At 44.7% G+C, this 10,854-nt stretch overlaps 1 pseudogene; it reads left to right on the forward strand.

Annotated features, from left to right (window-relative positions):
• The first annotated feature begins 9,085 nt into the window (after positions 1–9,085).
• On the forward strand, positions 9,086–10,854 carry LOC137216353 (glycylpeptide N-tetradecanoyltransferase 1 pseudogene; annotated as a pseudogene).

Below are 10,854 nucleotides of genomic sequence, written 5' to 3' on the forward strand. Positions count from 1 at the left end.
AAGTTTAAGGTGTACAGCATGATTTGACTTACACACAGCATGAAATGATTACCACGATAAGTTTAGTGAACATCTATCATCTCATATAGATGCAAAATAAAAGAAAAAGAAAAAATTTTCCCTTGTGGTGAGAACTCTTAGGATTTACTCTCTTAACATACAGCAGTGTGAATTATCTTTATCATGTTGTACATTACATCCCTAGTACTTATTCATCTTATAACTGAAAGTTCGTACATTTGACCACCTTCATCCAATTCCCCCTACCCCCACCTCCCTCCTCTGGGAACCACAAATCTGATCTCTTTTTCTATGAGTTTGTTTGCTTGTTTGTTTTTGAAACATAATTGACCTACAACACTGTGTTAGTTCCTGGTACACAACATAGTGATTTGGTATTTCTATACATTTGAAAATGATCACCACTCACATTATATTTTTAATAGACAGTACTGGTCTAGGTAAAGTCCAAACTCCTGACTTTGACACAAAAGCACATCATATTCTCGTCTTTGCTTCTTCTATAGCCTTATATACCCTCCAGTCTTCCTCCTTTCTCCCCACCCCTCCAACACATGCATACACACACTCTTTCATCTGGCTTACAACCACTTTAAATACGTTTTCATTCCTTTTCCTACCTTTTGCTTTTGCACAAGCTTTTTCCTTTTCCTCAGATGCACTTGTCTCCCCTGGGTCTTAGGTTCCTCGTGTCTCAAATTTTAAGAGCCATAGATAATCTCTAGCATTCCTTCCAGGCCAGTGGTTCTGCAACTTGACCTCAAAGTAGTACACAGCGGTATAGATAATTCAATAGTCATTGACGTTTGCATTCAATGTAAGAAATAATAATATATACTGTGCACTAGAGGCCCACTGTGTTCCAGGCTCTGTTCCAATTGCTTTCCATACCACTTAACCTCATTAGCAATCCTATGAGATGAGTACCATCATTATTCCTGTTTTACACATGGGGAAAACCAGGTTCAGAGAAGTTAAGTGATTTGCCAAGGATACTGGAGACTTCAGAGTTTCTGCTCTTAACATCTATACTGTGTTTGAGAAGCTGGGAATTGATAGCAATTTCAGCTGAAGGAATCTACACAGTGAAAGAAATGATCAGGAAAAGATGACAAGCTGCCCAGATCTCTTATCCTGTTCTTGCTCTTTCAACATTCAGCTGCCTCGTCCTTCTCTAACACTGGAAGACTGGTGTCTCTACCTGTCACTGTCTGACTTTCCTTCCAGGTTTATATTCCCACAGAACCTCAATCATGGAGGCCCAGCCTACAGCTCAGGATGGCTGCCCATGTACACCATTGGACGCTTCCTCTCTGCCCTTGCTCAGCTGTCCCAAGAGTCCAAACGGTCTGGTCAGAAGGGGATTCTCAATATTTTTCAGGCCCCTCTCTTTAGGTTCAGGGATTTCCCTGAATTCTCTGGAATTAGGTTGCCTCATCAGCAAGAAATGCATTTATCGAATAATCCCACGAAGTCATAGGTAAACACAGAGGAAATGTGCAAATAAAAGAGCAGAAGCACATTCATCTAATCGGGTCTCTCTTCAACACACACTCACTCTTCTCACTCACACACACTTTTTAAAAAAATCATTCTAAAAACAACCTAACAGCAACATTAAAGAGGAGTTGTGGGAGAAATCATCTGAAGTGATTTAATAGAAAGGCTGTGGAATGTGTCAGACCTGGGTTCTGCTCCTGGCTTTGCTATGTGACCTTCAGCAAGATAACCTCTGTCCGAGTCTTCTGATAAACTGTTGAGCCCCCTCCATCCCTTCAATCCCCCACCATGTATCCAACCATCTAGCCCTCCTGCTTTGGATTCTTCCACAAACCCAGGCATTCAGCTTGCTTTTCTCTCCTTCAGGAGCTGTCAGCCTTTGCTCTTTGTCTTGAGGTTCAGCTTTTGCAGGATTGACTGAGATGTGGAATCCAGGCCTGCAGTCCCCGCTTCTTTGCTGCCCCCAGAGACAAGGGGCCATGGCCTGGCACCTGGGAAACTTTTACTAATTTGATACTCATGATTTTCATTCAAAGGTTTTGCTGTCAGCCCCTTCAGGGAAACAGAGGGGTTAACAAAAATCACTAAAACTGGAATATTGACAAAATTTCCAGAATCTTAGAAAGTACTCCGAGTCCCTGTCCCTGTTGTTTTGTCCCTACGTCTCTTGCTAGATGCTTCCTTGAAGCCCCAGAAGCCTTCTGTTCAGTTTTATCTCTCAGGATAGAGCTCAGCAATCCTCTCATTTGTCGCTGACTAGCTGTGTGGTATTGAGCAGGTCATTTACCCTGAGCCTCAGGGGATGTAATATCTCCTACTAATATTTCCCCTTATGCTTTCTTCTTCTTTTGCTTTTCTTTTCTTTTTTTTTTCTTTTTCTTCTTCTTTTTAATCTTTCTCTGTCTCATTGCTCCCCTCACCTGGAGCACTCTCCCCAACTCCCACCCAGGCTTTGTACTGCTGGCAGCTTAATCTTTAGGTCTCAGCTGAGGTAATGCCTCCTGAGACAGGCCTTCTCTGTATACCAAATCTAAAGTAGGCCCTCTGCTCATTATTTTCTCTTGATATTTCTTCTTCCTGTTAGTTATCACAATTTGAAATTATGTATTTACTTTTCTGCTTATTTATTATCTGTCTCATCCCTAGACTGGGAGCCTTAGGAAGGCTGGCACCGTATGCCTTGTTCCCTGTTTGGGTACCTATATAGAGATGGTAGTTATTCACGCAAAACTACTGTGGCTGAACTCTGGGAGGGCATTTTGTATTACCTGTGCTTTCTCTGGTTCTCACAAGCAATCCAGTTGCATCAAGGCTTTTATTTTTAAAAAATTAGAGGCGGAGAACAGAATCTACTGAAGATGTAGAGAAACTAAGGGAAGGGTCATATTTTCCTATCTCTCCCAAGCCCTGTCCTCTGTTTTCCCCACACTCTAAATTCCTCTCTGTCTACTATCAGAATTGCTCTCTCTCCTCTACCTTTGTCTCAGTTTGATGCCCTCAGGAGACTTTCTTTTTCTGCAGGTAATTAAATTATGTATAAAAGGACATTACTGAGAAGGTTGCTTTGTTGCTTCCCCCGGCCCCCATCCCATTTTTCCCAACACCCACTAGAAGCTAATGGTATTATGAATTTAACGTGTAAAGTTTTGATTCAAGATTGTGGTCTTCCTGAGGACAATGACCACTCTTTCATCCTCCAGATCCTCTGCCCCAAGCACAGGGCTCAGAACGTATTTGAGGAATGAAAGGAGGAGTGGACTTTCTGTTCTGTCTTGAACACTAATTATTGATTGACTTCCCAAGGAGAGGGAAGCTGCCCTGTGAGGGACACAAGGGCAGTGCCTACTCTTCAGGTACTTATGATCTGAATGAGGAGAGAAAAGAATGCATAAGATAGCATATTCTCCAGGTCAAATGAAGAAACCAACTAGCATTGTTGGAGTTCAGAGGAAAGACTACCCTGGAGGCCTCAGAGCTAAAGTAGGATTTAAGTTGGGTGTTAAAGAAAAGAAGGTCTTAATTAATCAGAGAGTGAGTGGGGAGAACATTAGGAGAAGAAAGCAACCCAAGTGAATCTGTGAGGTAAGGAAAATAAATACCTCCCTGGACACACCAGTGTCTAGTAGGTTTCTTCCTGACATACCATCATCTACCATTAGCTGCCAGTCTGCAGCTGGAGTCCCCAGGGCAGCCTGTTATTCTAAAGCAGCTTCTCTGGTCACCTTTTGAGGATTTGTGAATGCCATCTTACAGGTTACTAGTTTCATAAGTAGCCCTAAATTATAATATGGATATGTTATATGAATCCAGTGGGTGTGCACTGAGGTATAAGATGGGCTGCTACACTGGTAGGGCCTATACAGAAGTTTTCATAAGTATTACTTTATATTTTATTTAACAAACATATAGCATTTACTAGTGCTAGGCATTGTGCTAAGCAGTTTAAAATATTAACTCATTAACAGATACCAACCTCATATTGACCTATGAGGTAAGTGCTATTACTATCCTCATTTCAGAGATGAGTAAACTGAGGCACAGAGAGGTTAAGTCACTTACTCATGGTCACACAGCTGATAAGCAGCAGAGCTGGGATTCAATCCTTTCTCTTTTTTTTCTTTTTTGGTTTATACAACAGCTTTTTTGAGATATAACTCATGTGACATACAATTCACCCCTTTCCAGTGAATAATTCAGTGGTTTTCAGTTCATTCACCAGGTTGTTCAACCACCACCTAACTTCTTCACCACCTCAAAAAGAGACCCTGTCCCCATTAGCAATCACTCCCCATTCCCCGACCCCAGCCCCTGGCAACTGCTGATCTCTTTCTACCTCTTCTTGACGTTTCACATAAATGGAACCACACACTATTGTGAACTTTTGTGTCTGGCTTCTTTCACTCAGCATAAAGTTGTTTTTTTTTTAACTGAAGTACAATTGATTTGCAATGTTTCAGGTGTACAGCAAAGTGATTCGGTTATATATATATGTATTCCTTTTTCAGATTCTTTTCCATTATAGGTTATTACAAGATATTGAATATAGTTCCCTGACAGTAGGGCCTTGTTAGCATAAAGTTTTTAAGGTTCATCCATATTGTAGCTTATGCCATAAATCTTCATTCCTTTTTATGGCTGAACAACAGTCCATTGTACATAGGGACCACATTTTGTTTCTCTAGTCATCATGGACGTTAGTTTTTCATAATCCTTGATTTGTCTATTTTTCTATACTAATCCACCTGTCTGTCCAATAGAACTTTCCAATGTTGGAACGTTCTAGATCTGCACTGTCTAATGTGGGAGCCACCAGCTACATGTGGCTACTGAGCACTTGAGATGTGGCTAGTGTGGCTGAAAAGCACCTTATTTAATTATACTTGAGTTTAATTACTTCAAACCCTGTGGGATGGACCACAGTCTATAGCTGCAGAGGAGCTATGATAGATTGATCAGAATCAGAGGCTCGATTCACGAGTCACTCTGAGACTGTGCGGCCAAGAAAGGACACTCCAAGCAACCTGAAAAATAACCCCCCCCAGCTCTAGGAGGTCTGCTCCCTGCACGGTCATGATGAAATACTGCACAGGGGTCTCGGCCCCTGGTCCAGCCAATCACAAAAGGGATCCAAATTCTGGAAGAAGTCACACATTGGCCCTAACCAGAAGGCTGAAACTACCTATCATGATGTTGCAATTGCTACAGAACTGAGTGGCTGAGGAGGAAGGGAAACAGAGGTAAAAAACTGCTGGATTACTTATGCCTGACTCCAGGCCAGGCTCAGGAACAGTGGTGAGGAAATAGGAGGGCATTCCCTTGTGTGATGAGTTATTTACATCCACTCCCCCAACAGCAGCTGCCTGTGCTCCCACAGCACAGCAAGGGATCCTTGGCCTGAGAACAAGGTTGGTGGAGCTGGGACTTCTTGTTCCTCAGAGACAAAGCGAACCCAGAACTGACCAAAGTGAGGCACAGATGCGCACCTGAGGCCAGCACAGGGGACAGTCACGGCTCAGAGAAGACAGAACAAGCCCCTCGGTATGAAGTGCCCAGGGAGCCTGGCAGCTCTTCAAGGGGATACCCATCTGCAATCCAAGATCCAAAGGTTTTTACGCAAGTTGGCACTCAAGTTCACTTGGAGGCAAACCTGACCCACACCAGCGTGTGTGACTGTTACCGCTCTGACGCTAAAAGTCCCTGAACGCAGGCTCTGACTCAGCCCTTGTCAACACCACATACCTAAAACCCAAAATTCTGAGTTCTGTAATGTACCCAGCCCCAAGGTTTTCAGGAAAGGGACTAGGCCAGTATCGGGTCCTCCCAGCTACATTCAAAGCTCTCCAAAAAGGGTTTATTTGTTTTTTTCAGGACAGCTCCTCCAGATACCAAGAAGGACTGCTGTTTCAGTGGAAGGATTCGGGAAGGGGGTGTACTCCTAGGGTATCCTTGGCCTTCAGAGACTGCTGCAGGCGGACACCACAGAGAAGAACACAGGTGGAGCGCCTGCATATCAACCCTGGAAGATGCACCTGCGTGCCTCCCACAGGCCAGAGGAGGCATGGGAAGGCAATTCTTGGAACTCATAGGGTAGTGCTTCCAGGAACATCCGCCAATGCTAGGTTTACATGCAGGGTGGCTTTCTTTTCAGGATGATATGAATGATAAGCCTTGTGTTCTAAGTCAGGCCCCAGACACTCAATCGTCCTGAACTCCCATAAGGTGTACAGGATAAAAAGGATTTCACCTAAAAGGTATCAGTCACTAGATACAGTTCTTCATTCAATAAAAATATAAGGTGTGTACACTGTGTGCCAGGTACCAGGGCAGTCCTAGGACACGGTGAGTCCTAGACCCTGCACTCACAGGAATAGACAGATGGCAGAGGCCAGGAGCCATCATGGATGCAGTGAGAGCAGCAGCCGCACAGACAGTGCCCCCGCCCGGGGGCTGTGGGTGCAGGGTTTCCTCCCTGAGCCAGGACAGGGTGTGGAGGGGCAGCATGGAGCCTGAATGTGGGTTACTGGCTTGCAATCTTCTCTCTCCGGAGCTTTACTCTGCTCACCTGTCTTTTCCTTGATCTCACAGAGCACAATGAAGAGAGCAGGCTTTTCATCCCATGGCAATTCAGAGCATGCTTTCTGGCCCGCGCCTCCTCCAGGCTCCGGTCGGTGATGGCCATGATCTGCTGCAGGACGCCGCCCGTATCGGGGCGCGGCGGGGTCCCAGGTGCGCGGCGCGGGGCGGGGGACGGCGGCGCGGGGCGTGGCGGGCGCTTAACCTGGAGCCGCCGGGCCTGGAGAGCTCGAGCTGACGTCATAGACAACTGCCCCCATCTGTGCGGCGCGCCCTCAATCAATTCTTAACCATTATGCTCTAGTGCCTCTCTCTATAAAAATCCTGGATGGATGGTTGAATTAAGATCCTTTAAGTCTAGAAGCTGCAAAGATAGTACCAAAAATTCACCCTGTTTCCCCTTATATTAGCATGTTACGTAACTGTGGCCCTTGTGTCAAAATTAAGAAACCAACATTGTTACATTGCTGTAAACTAAACTACAGAATTTATTTGTATTATACCAGTTTTTCCACTTATGTTCTTTTCTGTTCCAGGCTTCAATACAGGCTACTATTTTGTATTTAGTTATCATGTCTTCTTAATCCCCTCTGGTATGTCAGTTTGTCATTCTCCTTGGTTCTCATGACCTTGACAGTTTTGAAGAGTACTGGACAGGTATTTTTGTAGAATGTCCCTCAATTTGGGTTTGCCTGATGTTTTCCTTATAAGTAGACTGGGGGTGACTGGTTTGGAGGAAGAACACCACCGAGGTGAAGTGCCCTTCTCATCTCATGGTATCAGGGAGGGCATGACATCCACATGACATCACTGGTGGTGTGAACTTTCATCACCTTTCTAGTTAGTGTCTACCAGATTTCTCCATCAGAAAGTTACTACGTTTCCATTTCTATACACATCTCTATTCTGTACACATACTGGTTAGAAGTGAGTTATTAAGTCCAGCCTATAGTCGAGGGGGAGGGTGTTAAGCTCCACCACCTAGAGGAAGGGAATACATATATTATTTGGAATCATTCTGTATGAAAGATTTTTTCCCTTCTCCTCTATTTATTTATTTGTTAAATCATTTATTTTTATCAGTATGGACTCGTGTGTTTCATACTTTGGGTTTTTATTTGGATTATTATTGACTATTTTTAAAATATATATCCTTCCTGTACCTTTAAAAGGTTATTGACTTGAAAATCCAGAATTCCTTACTGTGGATTTGTTTGAAGTAGGGACTATCTGAATTAAGTTTGAGGGAGTGTATGTGTGCATGCAGATGAGGAAATTAAGTGATGTTATGTAAATTGACCATGCTTATATAGTATGTGATGGAATCTCATACAGGAATGGTGTCTACAGAATCCTAATAGTAGGTCTCCATCCTCTGCTTAAGCACCTCTTGTGACATGAAGCTCATTACCTCATAAGACAGCTCTTTTGATGTTGAGTCTGCTCTACTCCTAGTGGGATTGCAGTCATCCAGGTAGTGGGATTGCAAGAGAGGAAGGGAAATGATGGCCATGGGAAGAGCAGAATATGACAGAGCAGTTGGCAAGAAAAGGGATTTGATTAGAGGAAGTGGTGACTGAGTCTAGGATGAAGCTGCTAAAAACTGATGTGTCTCGGGACTTCCCTGGTGGCACAGTGGTTAAGAATCCGCCTGCCAATGCAGGGGACACAGGTTTAATCCCTGGGCCAGGAGGATCCCACATGCCGCGGAGCCACTAAGCCTGTACACCACAGCTACTGAGCCTGTGCTCTAGAGCCCGTGAGCCACAACTACTGAGCCTGCATCCCACAACTACTGAAGCCCGTGAGCCTAGAGCCCGTGCTCCACAACAAGAGAAGCCACCTCAATAAGAAGCCCACGCACCGCAACGAAGAGTAGCCCCTGCTCGCCGCAACTAGAGAAAGCCTGCATGCAGCAACGAAGACCCAATGCAGCCAAAAATTAATTAATTAATTAATTTAAAAAAGACTGATGTGTCTCCCTGGATTTCAGGGAAGTATTGGGCTGGCAAAAAAGTTCGTTCGGGTTTTCCATGTTACTTTTTGTCCAACCAATAGTTGTCTACCAGGCTGACAAAATATATACAGAGAGAACTTGTAGTGACTACTCCTCCACACCCCATGCCCATCTAGACCCTATTCTTCTCCCCCAGTGGACAACCTTCAGTTATTGTATTACTCCTTTGCCCATCCCCAATACATCCATTCTTAGATATAAACTATATTCGTTAATTCAACAAATATTTCTTGAGCACCTACTATATATGCCACAGGAAATATTCTAGGTACCACAGATGAGTTGGAAGGGTAGTGTGTGCGTGCATGTGTGTAGGAGGTGAAGCAAGCCCTTCTATTGCTCTCTTTTATTTGGATTAAATTATTTCTCATTCCTTCTATCCCTGATATGATTTTTTAAAATCTTTGAGATGTAATTCACGTGTCACATATCATACAATTCACCCATTTAAAGTGTATGTACAGGCAACTCAAGATGGCGGACGAGAGTGATACAGCAGTGAAGCCCCGGGCACCTCCAGTGCATTCCAGAAATGCAGCCAGAAATGCAATGGAAATGGCCATGAGCACTGCAGCGATTGCAAGAATGAGGAGGACAACAGCTACAACGAGGTGATTTGAGTCCAGCCAATGACACTGGAGCCAAAAAGAAGAAAAAGAAACAAAAAAAGACGAAAGAAAAAGGCCGTGAGACAGATTCAGCCCAGGATCAGCCTGTTAAGATGAACTCTTTGCCAGCAGAGAGGATCCAGGAAATACAGAAGGCCACTGAACTTTTTTTGGTGGCTCAAGGGACCTGCAAAAACCATGGAGGAGGCTAGCAAGTGAGGCTACCAGTTCTGGGACATGCAGCCCGTCCCCAAACTGGGAGAAGTTGTGAACATGCATGGTCCTGTGGAGCCTGACAAAGACAACATCCGCCAAGAGCCCTACACCCTGCCCCAGGGCTTCACCTGGGACGCCTTGGATCAGGGGGACCATGGTGTGCTGAAAGAACTATACATCCTCCTGAACGAGAATTATGTGGAAGGTGATGACAACATGTTCCAATTTGATTATTCCCCAGAATTTCTTCTGTGGGCTCTCCGGCTGCCTGCCTGGCTCCCCCAGTGGCACTGTGGTGTTGTAGTGGTCTCAAGTCAGAAACTGGTTGGATTCATCATCGCCATCCCAGAAAACATCCGTATCTATGACACAGAGAAGAAGATGGTAGAGATCAACTTCTTGTGTGTCCATAAGAAGCTGCACTCCAAGAGGGTGGCTCCAGTCCTGATGCGTGAGATAACCCAGAGGGTTCACCTGGAGGGCATCTTCCAAGCTGTTTACACTGCTGGGATGGTATTACCAAAGCCTGTTGGCACCTGCAGGTACTAGCATCGGTCCCTAAACCCACGGAAGCTGAATGAAGTGAAGTTCTCCCACTTGAGCAGAAATATGACCATGCAACACACCATGAAGTTCTACCAACTGCCAGAGATTCCCAAGACAGCTGGGCCACAACCAATGGGAAAAAAGGACATTCCAGTAGTGCACCGGCTCCTCACCTGGTACCTGAAGCAGTTTCACCACATGCCAGTCAGGAGCCAGGAGGAGGTGGAACATTGGTTCTACCTCCAGGAGAATATCACTGACACTTTTGTGGTGGAGAGTGCAAACGGTGAGGTGACAGATGAGCGGAGCTTTTATACACTTCTGTCTACCATCATAAACCACCCAACCCACAAGAGTCTAAAGGCTGCTTATTCTTTCTACAATATTCATATCCAGACCCCTCCTCTAGACCTTATGAGCAATGCCCTCGTTCTCACCAACATGAAAGGGTTTGACATGTTCAATGCAGTGGATCTTATGGAGAACAAAACCTTCCTGAAGAAGCTCAAGTTCAGCATAGGGGACAGCAACCTACAGTATTATCTTAACAATTGGAAGTGCCCAGCATGCGGGCAGAGAAGGTTGGGCTGGTGTTACAGTAACCAGTTGCCAGTGAGATTCTGGATAAAGCCACTGAGAATTCAAACCAGGAAATGGAGCCCCACCACTTGTTGGTCCAATTTTCACAAACGTGAGAATCTCTGGCAAGGGGAGCAGAACTGAACTGGCTTTACAAACCACCACTGAATTTGACAGTTGTTTTGCAATGGCATAGGCTGTGTGATGTCACCTCTGGCCATGTCTCTGGTCTCCCTGTTTTTCAATTAATCACATCATTATGCAGCCGTGATCAAGGGAATGTAACTGCTGAAA

The sequence above is a fragment of the Pseudorca crassidens genome, chromosome X (genome assembly GCF_039906515.1).
Source record: "Pseudorca crassidens isolate mPseCra1 chromosome X, mPseCra1.hap1, whole genome shotgun sequence".
NCBI lineage: Eukaryota > Metazoa > Chordata > Mammalia > Artiodactyla > Delphinidae > Pseudorca > Pseudorca crassidens.